Source organism: Canis lupus, chromosome 32 (genome assembly GCF_003254725.2).
Source record: "Canis lupus dingo isolate Sandy chromosome 32, ASM325472v2, whole genome shotgun sequence".
Taxonomy (NCBI): Eukaryota; Metazoa; Chordata; class Mammalia; order Carnivora; family Canidae; genus Canis; species Canis lupus.
In genome coordinates this window covers 33562893-33577402 of record NC_064274.1, presented here as the reverse complement: position 1 = coordinate 33577402, position 14510 = coordinate 33562893, and positions in this window count along the sequence as shown.

Genomic DNA, 14510 nt, shown 5'->3' with positions numbered 1-14510 from the left:
AAAAAAGAACTAGCTCTCTTTCCAGATCTAGATGATTTCTGCTGTTCTTGGCATAATTTCCATTCTGATATAAGTTTCTTGAATAATTGGCTCTTAGGAGATCTCTAAGAGTTAAAGGTTAGTAGACAGTCTGAAATATAAAAATTCAAGGAATTGTGAAAAACTGCTTTACCCACAAAAGTCTTACCAATTCACAATTTAAAAAAAAATACCCTTACTTCCTGAATCATAGCTAACTGAATCAGAAGTGGGGGCCACTTTCAACAAAAAATTCTTCTCCAGGGATTTGGAGTTTGAACAATATTAATTTTTTTTTTTTGTGGCTAGACCTGAAATATGCAAAACCATGGCCATTTGGTGGGGTCTCTGCATGCTTATATGCTGCCCTTTAGAAACTAGAAAAAGTCACCCATCTAGGACAACTCAACCCTGAGGGTTCACAGCTGGGCTAGCAGAACTAGATTGTTTTTTAACTCTCTTGGCTGGACACCCTTGTGTAGATTGCAAACTGTACAATCTTATGGGATTGCCTTGCCATTTTATGCTGTGCAAAATAAAAAGTAGAGTACAGAAACAAGTGGAAATGGAAAACAGTATAAGAATACAACTAGCACTTTGATATTTTTGTTTCTAAATTCTAAGCCTCCTTGAGACAAAGGTTTATTTCTATCACTATGTTTTATAAAATATTCTCTTGAATCTTTATAATAAATTCCTCCATTTTGCTTACTGTAGATCATACTCATTCCTGACACTTGAAAACAAACTATTGTAATTAGTTACATAAATACTGGCTTTAAAGTAATGTCTTAAGAATCACTGGCAGATTCTGATAAGATTCTGGCAATAGGGGATCCCTGGGTGGCTCAGCGGTTTGGCGCCTGCCTTTGGCCCAGGACGCAATCCTAGAGTCCCGGGATGGAGTCCCACGTCAGGCCCCGGCATGGAGCCTGCTTCTCCCTCCTCCTGTGTCTCTGCCTCTCTCTCTCTCTCTCTCTCTCTCTCTATCATAAAAAAAAAAGATTCTGGCAATAATCTATATTGAACTAATATTTGAATACACCAATGTGCCTTTCTTTTACTTTCTGGATTGATCTTAGTTTCAGAGGCTGAGAAATCCTTCAGTGAACAAAAAGGTTTGCCTTAACTGCACCCAGAATGAATTTAATTTTAATTCACTTCCTATGAATAATGAGCTCCTCAGGCTGGATTATAAGCTTTGTTGTTTGATATAAATGCCTTTTCTTTTTTTGGAACAATTTGTAAATATAGAATTGGAGAGGCAGTAAAAAGAAGGAATCAGAAGGTTTTATACAAAAACAGCTTAATGACATGAAAGAAAGAAACACTGGAATAAACAGGAACAAGAACAGAACCACTTACAGTGTTAACTAAGACCTCTCTGGGCAGTGGCTTATATATTACCAAAGGTTTTTGTTTTGTTCTATTTGTTCTGTTTTTATGATTGTGGGGAAAAGCTCTGCTTTTTCGTAAACCATCACATCTCAAGTCTTCACAGAGCCATTTTCATAGACATTTACTTTCCTCCAGGTGAAGATATAGGAAGTTGTTTTCTCATTGTCTTTCTATCATTTAACATGAGAGGCAAACTTGCTCTAACATACAGTTCATTCATTACAGACATCTTGCGTGGAATCATGTGTTGAAAGCATCCATTCCACACAGCATGGTCTAAAGGATGCCCATACCATAGTTCGGTGTAGTATTTTTACTTCTTGAGAATCACAGTTTGGCTATAAATAAGTACTTGGCCATCAGAGAAATTATCATTTCTTGAATCTCACTAGGAAATTTAGGATAGGTTAAAGCATCAATGCTTTGTGTGTGTGTGTGTGTGTGTGTGTGTACTTAATCTCATTCTACATCAGCAAAAACCCTGAAAGCAGGGGCACGCTTAGGTGGCTCAGTGATTGAGCATCTGCTTTTGGTTCAGGTCATGATTCCAGGGTCCTGGGATGAAGTCCTGCATCAGGCTTGCTGCAGAGAGCCTGCTTCTCCCTCTGCTTATGTCTCTGCCTCTCCTTGAGGCATGTGGGTCTCTCATGAGTAAATAAGTAAAATCTTTTTAAAAAATCCTGAAAACAAGTTTCTTGACTTCATTGGATTAATTTTTAATTTTTTTCTGACATATAATCACATATAAAACAAGAAGTTGTATCCAGTGATTGTCTAATTTATGTGTCTTTGTAGTATCATATATTAAATTCTTAGAACAAGCTTTGGAATCCAAGAGACCTGGATCAGATGACAGCTCTATGTGCCCTCTGGTAGGTGTGACCTTCCAGCAAACATACTGTTAATTGAATCTTGTTTGCTCAAATGTACAACAGGCATAATAACCATTACTTTCCACAATTCTCGAAAAGATTAAAAATGTAAATATACGTTAAGTGGTTAACAAAGTGTTTGGCACATAGTAGATACTAAATAAACAATAGTTACTACGAGAAGAATACAGATTAGCCTTATACTTCAAGTTCTCCATTTTTAACTTGGTTTCATTTTTAATATAGGAGGTGATGAATGGGCTTTAAAGAATACTGAAGAAATGGACCGCTGTCTTGGAGGAGAAGGCTCAGTAGGTGAAACACTAAGGAGACCATTGTAATTACTGAGCACCAAGATAATAGACCCCCTCTCTGATGATGACATATAAGTGGGAAGGAGTAAATCCTAATGGGTAGTTTTTATTTCCCCTAATGGGTAGTTTTAATGTAGATATTTTTAATATAGAATCTACAGGATGTGATAACATTGGAAATAGGGAATATAAGGAAGAGATCAAACATTACCCCAAGGATTGAATTTGTAGAAGTGAGGAAATGGTACCATTAACAGAAATTGAGAGTTTGGAAAGGATGCACTGTGGCATCAACACATGAAATATAAGAGAGGAATGAGCACCTCTGGAGAGCTACAGGGGCTGAGGACCATGATGTGGGAATTCTCTGTATGGAGCCAGTAGGCAAGGATTTTGGTAGTGATATCCACTCCAAAGTAGTGGTAAAGGCCTAATTATAAAGAAAAAGGGAAGGAAGAAGAACAAGGCGGAAGTATGAACACTGCAGGAACGATTCTTAGCAGTAGGAGACCCAGGAGAACTGGGATTAAGGAAGTCAAAGGAAGACTCATTTCAAGAAAAGATAGCAATTGGCCATGTAGATTTCTACAGATCCTCATGAGGATGGGGCTGGAGTAAAGTTGCCTGGATTTGGCCATTGGGAGTCCCTAGCCTGGTGATTAGTAGGATTCTTGGATTGGTAGAGGGATTGAAACCAGAACACGCATATTTAAACAGGTGGCAGTGGGAGATAGTGATAGAACCCATCCAATATGAATCCTTTTTATGTTTCTGAGGTGCACTTGGAATCTGGCATTGCCAGCCTGTTGGAAGGGCCTGGTTTGAAGTTCAGGGAGTAAACCACAGAAATGCACTCAGGAAATGAGGTGAGCTGGGAATGTTAAGGAAAAGGGCTTGCATCTAGTCGTTAAAATATCTAGTGAGGGCTGTGGAGTTTATTGTCACTCTCCCCCTTACCAGTCAGATTTTCAGATCCTAATCTGAAGTAAGATCCTACCAGATCCTAGGAAATGAAGCAGATCCTAGCCCTGAGATGAGGTAAGAAACTAAGTTGATAAGTGGGTACCAGAGCCAGAAAGAAGCAAAAACTGGACAAGGCCTATGGAGGATGGAGGAAGGATGTATTCAGCTGAACCTCTGGAGCAGAAGATGAGAGTCACATAAACACATGTTTAGAAAATGAGTCACCCATCTCTCTAGAAAAGCAGTTGTTTATTGGCTAATATTATTTACCACTTAGGGCTGACTGTAGCTAATTATCAAAGTAGGAAATTCACTGGTTTTCCCCTGAAGACATGACTTCTGCAGTTCATTTGTTAACTCCACACCGTTTCTCCCCTTAAAGAGCCGCCAAATCTGCACAGCTAAATAGTCTCAGAACTATCCATTTGAAAAATGTATCTATGAGTGTATCTAGCTGTGGCATGTAAAATGAATAAAAATATGAAAGATAATATATAGTAATTAAAAATACAGGTTCTGTGGCTCTGTAGCAGAAAACTATCTCAGAGGGTTGTGAGTCATATAGTAACACTCAAAAAATGTTACCTGTTATTATTAGCTTAGTATAAAACTTGAGTATAAAACTTGAAGTGATCCCTATTTCTAGTGAGAAATAAGGTTAAACATTTAATGCTCAAATTTCCTCATTCCATAAGATAAAAAATTTCATGTTGTTTATATGATTACTGGGAAACTATGACATGCAAAGAGTAGTTATTACTATTCCTTCATCCTTTGGTCCCAGCACCAACAAGGAACTCTCCAGGAGGAAACCACAGAATTGATAAATTCCAAGCTTCTCTTTGATTCTGGAATGTATATTCTAATTCTCAAATATACGTAAATTCAAAAGTTTTATCTTTTTAGAGTATTCATTGCTTTTAGTACACAAAAGTTATTGAGTGAAGGAAAATCCAAAAATACTGAAAAGAAATAATTCATACACCTACTTCCAAAGATAATCACAGTTAAAATTTAGGAAATTGTTTGAAGTTTGAGAATTTTATCTATCTCATATCTTACTTAACTCTTTCTCTATCCATCCATCCAAACAACCAAACATAAACCAAATAAAAAACAGATTAAGCTAAACTAAACTAAATTGAGATTAAAATAAACTCTTCAGTAACTTGAATTTTTAGTTAACATATTGTGACATTTTTCCATGCCAGAACTTTGCTAAGCACGATTTAGTGCAATAATAGCTGCATATATTTTATTGTACAACATGCCAGTATTTGAAAGAACTTCCTGTGTTTCCATTGTCCCCTCTGAATATCTTCAGACAACCTATTAATAATGCAGTACAAACTCATTACGATAGGGAGAACACCACCTAATGTTTCAATAGAAAGAATTCAGAGGGGAGATATGCATAGGACTTGGGATCTGGACTCAAGATGTTTAAAAAAGAAGTCTTCCAAGAAGGGAAATAGAAAATTGGGCAAAATCTATGATATAAGAGCTGAAAATTAGTGGATGCTGTAAAGTAATTATTGAAAACTGAACTGATGAGTAAGTTAGCCAGGTGAGCAGAATACTCTCTCGAGTAACTTGATAGAAAGAAGTTCCCAAATAAAACAGTAAAGTTATTTATTAATTTATAGTACTATATTTCCTGGCAGAGTTTTCCGAAAAACAAACAAACAAACAAACAAACAAAAACCCAAATCTAAGTCATTCTAACATAGATAGTCTATGGTTTTATCTAATTCCTAATAATACAGATGGTTTCAAATGTCAATGTGTCTTTTATAGTTTTAATATTAATTTTCCAAATATATTTTAAATATTCATTTAGCGTTATTTACACCACTACCACCTAAATCCATGCTATCACTTTCTCTTACTTTTGCCTTCTAAGCTGATCACTTTAGATTACTAGCATTCATTTTCCACAGGCAGCCAGAATAAACTATGGGATACAGAATATCACATGCATTTTTAAATCCTTGCAGTGCTTCCACACTGTTCTGTGTGTTTTTCTTTTTTCTTTTTCGTTTCTTTTCCTTCTTTTTTGTGTTTTTTGAGTAGGCTCCGTACCCAGTGTGGAGGCCAACATGCTGCCTGTACGCTCGATCCTGAAATTAAGACTTGAGCTAAGGTCAAGAGTTGGGCGCTTAACCAACTGAGCCACCCAGGTGCCCTTTCTTTTTCATATAGTTTTAAGTTCCCCATGACAGCCTCTCAGACCCTTCCCTATAGCCTCATTTGGCTCACTGCATGCTGCCCACAGTAGACCTCCTCTGGTTCCTCAAATTTACCATGTTCCATATACCAGAATACTTTTTCCTGTACTTTATAAAAAAAAAGATTTTATTTTTAAGTAATCTCTACACCCAACGTGGGGCTCAAACTCACAACCCCAAGATCAAGAATTGAATGCTCTTCCAATTGAGCCAGCCAGGGACCTTGCTTTTCCCTGTACTTTCTTTTATCTAGTTCTTACTTATTTTTCAGATCTCATTTGCTCATCCCCTCTCAGAAAAACCTTCTTTGCCTACTCCACCAAGACAAATATTCTACATTCTCATAGCTCCCTATATTCTTCCTTTATATTGCTTAAATTTCTTACAAACCATTGATTAAATGCCTATCCCCCTCCAAATAGTGGGGACACTGCTTATTGTGCATGGCCTAATGTATAAACAAACAACTTATACAATAAATGTTGCAAAATTAATGGCACAATTCACATTTAAGCTGCAGAAAGAAGCTCTTTGTTTTCCATATACTTTGATAACTCTCTCAGCTTAAATGTCTCTGCCTTCAAAAACACCTTTAAACTCTTAATTTGAGGGCACACCTTCTTTGTTAAATGAATCAAGTACTTGTGAAAAAAAAAAGTGTTGCTTACAAATAAGCAATTAATTGAAAACTCTTTTTTTGGAGTAATAAATGAAGTAGAAAAACACAAAAAATGGGAAAACTTTAGAGAAAAATGTTCATGGCCCTTTGCAGTGATATTGCTATAGCTTCCAAGATTTCTAAAAATCTGTTTCCCCTATTGGATGAAATCTTTGTGTGGGCATATGTGTGTATTGGGGGTGTGTGTAGTAGGGGTAAAATGATAGAATGATTCTTTCATTTATTTTTTTAACTTGAACCATATAGATACTTGTTCTGACTAGAGTTGGACCATTTTACAACAAAGCTAAATATTAATAACCTCACTAATGGAAACTGGCATAATATGGAAAAATAAAATATGGTCATACCCCCAACCACTTATTTCCATTCATTCATTAATTATACTTTTATTCTTAAGCTTTGAGTTATAGTGATACTTTACATTTATACAGGACTTTTAAGAGGTCTTTTTAAAAATGCTTTGTTTTACATAGGGCAGGCTAAGCTATAGAAACAAAAGTTTAAAATTCAGTTCCTTTGAGAACAAAAGTTTATTTCTTTAGTCTAGAGCAGAGTTTCCAGGTCAACAGCAGCTTTGCTTTTATGAATTCTTTCAGGGATCCAGACTGACATCTTCAACATGACACTTAGAAGATCATCCTAGGATTTGCCATGCCAGTCATTCAGGAATGTGAAGAACATTAAGCAGCATGAATGTGGTGTTGTTTTGTGGGGGTGGGAGCTGGGGAAAATGCAAAACCTAAAGTGGTATACATCACTTCTGCTCCCATTTCTTTGTCAATAATTTAATCTGAAGGCAAAAACTTTTGCTAGATGTATGCTACCTATGTGCTCAGCTCCAACCCTATTTTTGTAGAAGGATAGAACAGACTCTGATGGTTAGGTTTAGCTACATGTATTACTGCATTGGCCAAGTAAAACTTTAAAACCACTTCTCTTTCTACTTTTTAAATGAATGAGTGAGCATATCTACAACGAACTTCTACAAAGCAAAGAAGCAGAGAAATAAGAAATATTGGAGGCCTTGGTAAGCTAGGAATGAAATAGTAGTTGATAACAAATTATAATAAATAATAATGAATAGCCTGACCTGTCATGCAAATAGGACAGAGGTTAGTATAATTCTACAGTATTTGGTGATAATAAATTGAGTAAGAAAACGTATTTTAAAATCTATTCTGTGTCGAGTTTGTGTTGCCTAGTTGAAACCATATAGCAAAGCCTTGGCATTGGGCCCTACATGAAGAAAAAACAACTTTCAAGTTTTGGCAAAGATAATTTAAACCATTAATATTTTTTTAAAAGCTAAGTTTGAAAATGAAGAAAGATGAGGGAAATGCTATCCTCCTCTAAAGCCACATGAATTAGGAGAAGAGTTTTAGCACAGGAATAGACAAATAGAAGATAGAGAATAATGAAGCAATTCCATGTATCATGACTATATGATTTTTTAAAAGGTCTTCTAAAGAAGTGGGAAAGATGAACTATTCAGTTAATGCATTGGCAAAACTAGATATTTTATTTTAAAAAATATTTTATTTATTTATTTATGAGAGACATATAGAGAGAGAGGCAGAGACACAGGCAGAGGGAGAAGCAGGCTCCACGCTCAGAGCCTGACATGGGACTTGATCTTGGGTGTCCAGGATCACACCCTGGGCTGAAGGCAGGCACTAAACCGCTGAGCCACCCAGGCTGCCCAAAACTAGATATTTTAGAGAAAAACATGAAAGTAGATACTGGCCTTGTACCGTTCACAACAATAAATTTTAGACAGGTTAAAATACTAATCATAACAGTGTTAAGAGAAAAACACAGGCAAATATACAACCTTGTGAATAGAAAAGGTTTCTTCAACATGTAAGAAACAGACAAAAACAGATCATGTAGGGCTTCCTAAAACACATACAATATGTTGGTCTCTATTTCAAGATGATTAGAAAAGTGATTGAAGTATTTTAGCAAAGGAATTGTGGGATCAGTTTGTTTTTAAAAGATCATTCTCTCAGATGTGCAGAGGAGATGGAAGCTAGCAGAAATTAATGGAGTTGGGAGGCTTTCTCTGCAAACTTGGTTGAGAGATGACAACAGTTTGGTCTAGAATGCCAGTGATGAGAAATATGAAGTGAATAGATAATTCTAGAAATACTTGGTAGTCGCTGTATGGGATGGTGACAAGAGAGATGAATCTATGAAACTAAGCAGGGTCCTGATGAGGAAACACCTGGTAGGGTGTACTAAAGATTTTGGACTTTTTTTTTCATAGGATTAATGGTGAGGAGAGACATATTAGATTTCTTTAATGTGAGTTCACTACAGAAGGATGACTTAACGCCCTAATCCAAGTGAGAGAAGGTGGTGGCCTAAAAGAAGGTATTTGCAGTGGAGATGGCAGGAGGTACAGGGACATATGATTGGTTGGGGGTAGTAAGGCAGAGGGATTGTTACTTACAGGCGGCCCTCAAATTTTACTGAGATATGGAAGAGGTGTAAGTGAAGAGGGAATACAGGAGATGAATTTTTTTTTTTTTTTATGATAGTCACAGAGAGAGAGAGAGAGGCAGAGACACAGGCAGAGAGAGAAGCAGGCTCCACGCACCGGGAGCCCGTTGTGGGATTCGATCCCGGGTCTCCAGGATCGCGCCCTAGGCCAAAGGCAGGCGCCAAAGCGCTGCGCCACCTAGGGATCCCAGGAGATGAATTTTTAACATGTTAAATCAGACATAGAGGTGGAATATCTAAGAGGAAGTTTCTAATAGGGAGCAGGAAACACGTGTCTGAAGCTCAGGAAGAGATTGGAGTTTGAGAGGAAGATTTCAGAGTTATTAGCATTTCCATATCTAACAGACTCTTGTTATCTCCCCACTCTCTATGTGCCCGCAAGAAGAGGGGGTCCTACTTGATTCTTTGGGGGTTTGTGTCCCTTCTTCCCCCTTCCCCTTAGCTAGGAGTCAGGGACTGACTGGTGAAAGAATAGGAAAGTCCTTACCTGGAAAGGAACAAAATCTGGATGGAATCTACATTCTCGAGCTGAATGTAAAAGAGGTTCAGGCTGAGACTTTGCCTGAAATCACACCAGGTTGTTTGTTTGTCTTTGTTCTGCTTCCTCCCCATCCTTACCCTTTTCTCTGAGAGCTCTGCCTCTCCATAAATCACTTGCACAGACATTTTTGTCTACGGGTCTACATCTGGAGAGCCAAATTTAAAACAGGTAATAATCAGGAAAATTAGTTATTAAAGCAGCCTGAGAAGGGTGTGTGTAAGGTTAAGAACAAAAGCAGCCTACAATGGAATGCCGAAGCATACCATTCACCATAAAGTTGGAAAAAAAAAAGAGCTCAGGAATGAGCCTGAAGAAAAGACAGAAATGTTGTGGGTGTTGGGAGGTGCTGTGAATGGAAAATATGGTGCTGGATGTGGAAACCTACAGAGAACATTTTAAACCCAGTATGAAATCATACAAAGAAGTCAAATTATGGAAGGATTGAAAATGATCTATTATATATAGACAGGAAAAGGCTTTATTACACCCTATTAAATATTGGGCATTTTTAATATTTTGGAGATAGAGACTGATGATAATATATATGTATATATTTTAATAAAAGGTATTTTTGAGCCCTGTACCAGTGCTGCAGTAGGAGACTGACAGTTCCTGTCATATAAGGGGCCAATAGTCACAGTCCAGTGTAAGAAGTGTTGCAACAGTAGTAAGTGAAAGTCATTACCCATGCACAGAGGAAGACTTAACATCTGCTAATTCATGTTTTTACTTTGTTAATGATCAATAGCCTTTTATACAGTTGTTTTGGTTTATGCATCGTACTTTATATTAAATATAATCTCCTGCTACAATTCTTTTTAGCAGAGTGTTAGATATCTTCATGGAGGGTCAAATATGCTAATCCATGTGCTTGGAAGTAATGGGAAAAAAAGCTACCTCTTCATTGTGCGGGTATCGCTTATTTCCTTGTTCATTTACACATTTATGTTTATTTGTAGGGGAAAAATTCCTTCTGAACCTGATGAAATGAAAATCTTTTCAGTTATGAGCTTCTGTTTCATGAATAGTTCATTTCTTCACCTGCAAGCTCATCTCTCATGAATGGATAGTTTGGTGAATAGATTATCAGCTTACTAGTAGACTATTTTTGTGTCTGGCTCTATGAGATTCAATTATTATATCTTGAGAAACCTAATTGGAAAAAACAACAGCAAGTTGCATTCTTCTCCTTGCCTCCAAATACTCAGTGGAAAGTGGCTACAATACACACCCTGCTAAAACTCTCACAGCAATCTACTTATTACTGATAGTCTTTACTGTAAGGAGCTGTGGAGATAGCATCATCTCTCTGTTGTTTCTTGTCTTGTAACTGTAGCAAGGAATATCAATGACTGCCAGTATCCGTTTTGTTTACCTAAGTATTAGAAACTTACTCTTTCCTGGTGGGACTCCTGAAGGCTTCCAATTTTTAATTGCAAAATGGCAAAAAAGAGAAAAAAAAGAGATCTTCTATCTTTGGTTCTCCTGTTGTATTTGTACGTAGTGATGATTTTCATTCTGTCTTCTACCTCTTTGCTACTTTGGTCAGTTGATACCATCACACACACACACAAAAGGGAGGGAATATATTTAGAGCAAAATATTGTGTGGTCTTGGTATTAACATGATTTCATCTGATGGAAGTCTAGCAATGTAGGTAGTGACTGGGCTCTGCTTAGAACTAGTTACCCCCCTAAAACTCCCCACCCCTCATACCTCACACCTCTTCCTCTGTTCACTGTTACCTTTTCCAGCATTAAAGAATACATTTTAGAAGAAGATAAAATTATGACTGCTTTTCTTTCACCTTAGCAAACAGAACATTAGGAGCTTATAACACTAGCTGATTTCAATCTTTGTGTGATTAAATCAATTGAGAAACCAAATATGCACGTTTATAACTTTTTTCCCATTTATACTTGAATAATGTATTTTATTTTAAAAGATTTTATTTATTTATTCGAGAGAGAGAGAGAGAGAGAGAGAGAGGCAGAGAGAGGCAGAGACAGGCAGAGGGAGAAGCAGGCTCCCTGTGGGGAGCCCGTTGCAGGACTCCATCCCAGGACGTCCAGGATCATGACCTGAGCCAAAGACAGAAACTTAACCACTGAGCCACCCAGGCATTCCTGCATTTTATTTTTTGTATAACTTTCAGCTCATGTGTTTTACTAAATTTTAGAAAATTTCTTAACTTTAACCTGCCAATCCTCCATTCCCATTTGTAACTTCTGACGTCCTTTTCACATTTATGACTTCCTAAGTATTTCTTCACATCATAAAATGGATCTTCTTTCATAGTAGGGGTGGTATTAAACTAGTGTAGGAATTACAAAAACTTATTTCAAAGCCACATTTTCATTTCCTTAACTGAGTTGTGTCTTCACAGTGAGACCTAATCATTTGAAACTTTTGGCATCTGTCTTTTATTACAATGTAAAATTTAGTAATGCCAGTATATCTACAAAAACAGAAATTCCTTCTCCCTTTATGGACTTCAATGGCATGAAAATTAGTACTAGATCCTTTTTCCCTTGATGTTAATTTTTAATGTATTTTAAAAATCCACTTCTCCACGTAAGCACTTTCAATTATAGGATACTGGGACTATCTTAATTGAAAATGATCACCTTAGAGTAATAAGTTTTATTGGTATATTAATTATCAACAACTTTTAAAAAAAAGATTTTATGTATTTATGAGAGAGAGAGGCAGAGGGAGAAGCAGGCTCCATGCAGGGAGCCTGACGTGACTCGATCCCAGGTCTCCAGGATCAGGCCCTGGGCCAAAGGCAGCGCTAAACCGCTGAGCCACCTGGGCTGCCCAACAACTTTCATATAAAAATTGCAATTAGATCATTTAAATTCCAAAATAATTAATTTGCCCATTCAATAAAATTCATTGAGCAGCTATTATGTCCAGGTACTATTCCAGTTGCTGGAAATAGAGTAGTAAACAAAACAGACAATAACGCATGCCCTTGGGGAACTTATATTTTAGTTGGGAAGTAAACAATTAACAGGGAAAAATTTATAGTATACTAGATGGTAATAGATATTAAGGGGAACAATAAAGCAGGCAGTGCAAATAGAAATCATGTCTGAAAAATGGGCAGTAATTGATAGAGTGGCTAGGGAAAGCTGCATTGATGAGGTGATATTTGAGAAAATACTAGAAGGAGGTAAAAAAATGCAATAGGAGAAATGAATATTCCAGGAAAGAGAGAATAGTACATGTGAAGTCCCTAATCAGGAGCATGCCAAGTCATGCTCCAGAACAGCAGAGGCCAATGCGGCTGGAGTAGAATGAGCCAGGGTACAAACTGAGGGTAAGAAGACGAATGGAGTAGGGATGGAGGGCAGACCCGTGAAGGCCTTGTTAGCCATTTTTGGAATTTTGCTTTTTAATCTAATTGAGTTACTAAGACTTCAGAAGTTTTTGAGCAAAGGCATGATTTGTTCTGACTGAGGTTTTAAGGGGACCATTATGCCTGCCATGGCTAGACTAGAATGAAAAGGGGTAAGGGCAGACACAGGAGACCAGGAAGAAGGCAAGAAGATTATAATCCAAATGGGATTTCTGTGTAACTTTAGAAGGATTACTGTCTTGTAAACATTAAAAAAAAAAAAATCACTGTTTTAAGAAAGCCCAAACTTCAGAAATAACTGTCAATCTTTGAATAAGAGAAATATTTTAATCAGTCTAAGATATTAATCAGGAAACAGCACAAATATTGAGTAAGCAGTGTTTAAAATACACATTTATTGTCTAATAATACATCAATATTGAAACTCTTCTGTTTCATTGTATCATACAATCATCATAACCACTCACAATTATTGCTAGTTTAAATAACTGAGATAAATACTGTAATTATGTAGACCTAATTACTTGAATATTCAAAAATTTTTTTCCTCCCCGGAGTTGTAAAATTTTATATTATCTTTATTTATTGTTTTAATTATACTCACTCTGCTTCATTTTCAGATTCAGAGAATGTTACATTATTGCATTATAACTTGGAACCATGTTGCTAGATATTTAAGACACAAGTTAAAAATCTTTAGCAGACGAAATCTTTTTTTTCCAATTTTATGGCTCAATTATTAATATTTAGACCTGTTTTTCTTTATACAGCCTTTGGTATCATCTTGTATCATTACATTTTACACAATGTTCTATTCGCTTTTTATGGCTAGGAATAAAAATAGGCACAAGGTTCCATTTTGTTACAGTGGTTGGAATTGGTAAATACTTTGAAAACCTCAGTAAAAGCTCTGCTTCTTGGCAGGAGATCATTCCCCAGATGAGGAAATGTGTGACTATGGACAAGCAGCCCTTGGGAGATGGCAACAATTCCTCTACATTAGACTGTATATCCAAGTTATCCTTTATCTTCCAGCTGCGGAAATCTGAGTCCATGATGTGATGCTAATCATGAACAAATCAGCCAGAACTACGAGGTTTTTAGGGTCCCCTGCTGTAAAACAAAGGACAGCAATTTGGAAAGACCGTTCAAAACCGTTTTGTTCTGCCTTCAAAATTGCAGATGCATAGTTTATTAAAGACAGACGGGAGGGCCGGGGGTTGTTTCAGCGATCAGCGATTTATTTTAAATCTACTTTTTTCCTCCTATTTACTGTCTGCTAATGCTAAGGACACACTCTTGAACCGTTAAGTCGCTTACGAAGCGTACTTCCGGGTCACTGCCTAGCCAGGTCTTCGGTCATGCGAGCAGAACACGCCCGGCCGCTAGACTTCTCTTTCTTCCCTTTGCAAAACGAAACGGGCCGGAACGTGTTCACGTGATGCGAGTGACGTCAGCCCCAGCCAGGTCGCGTGACCGACACCCAACCTGCCCAGCAGCCGCCCCCGCCCCCGCCCCCGGCCCCGCCCCCGCCGCCCGGGCCGGAGATCTCGCGAGAAGCCGCCTTACTATCAGAACTTCCTGAGCTTACGCGGGAGTTACTCTGAAGGGAGGGTGTGGCTCGCTCG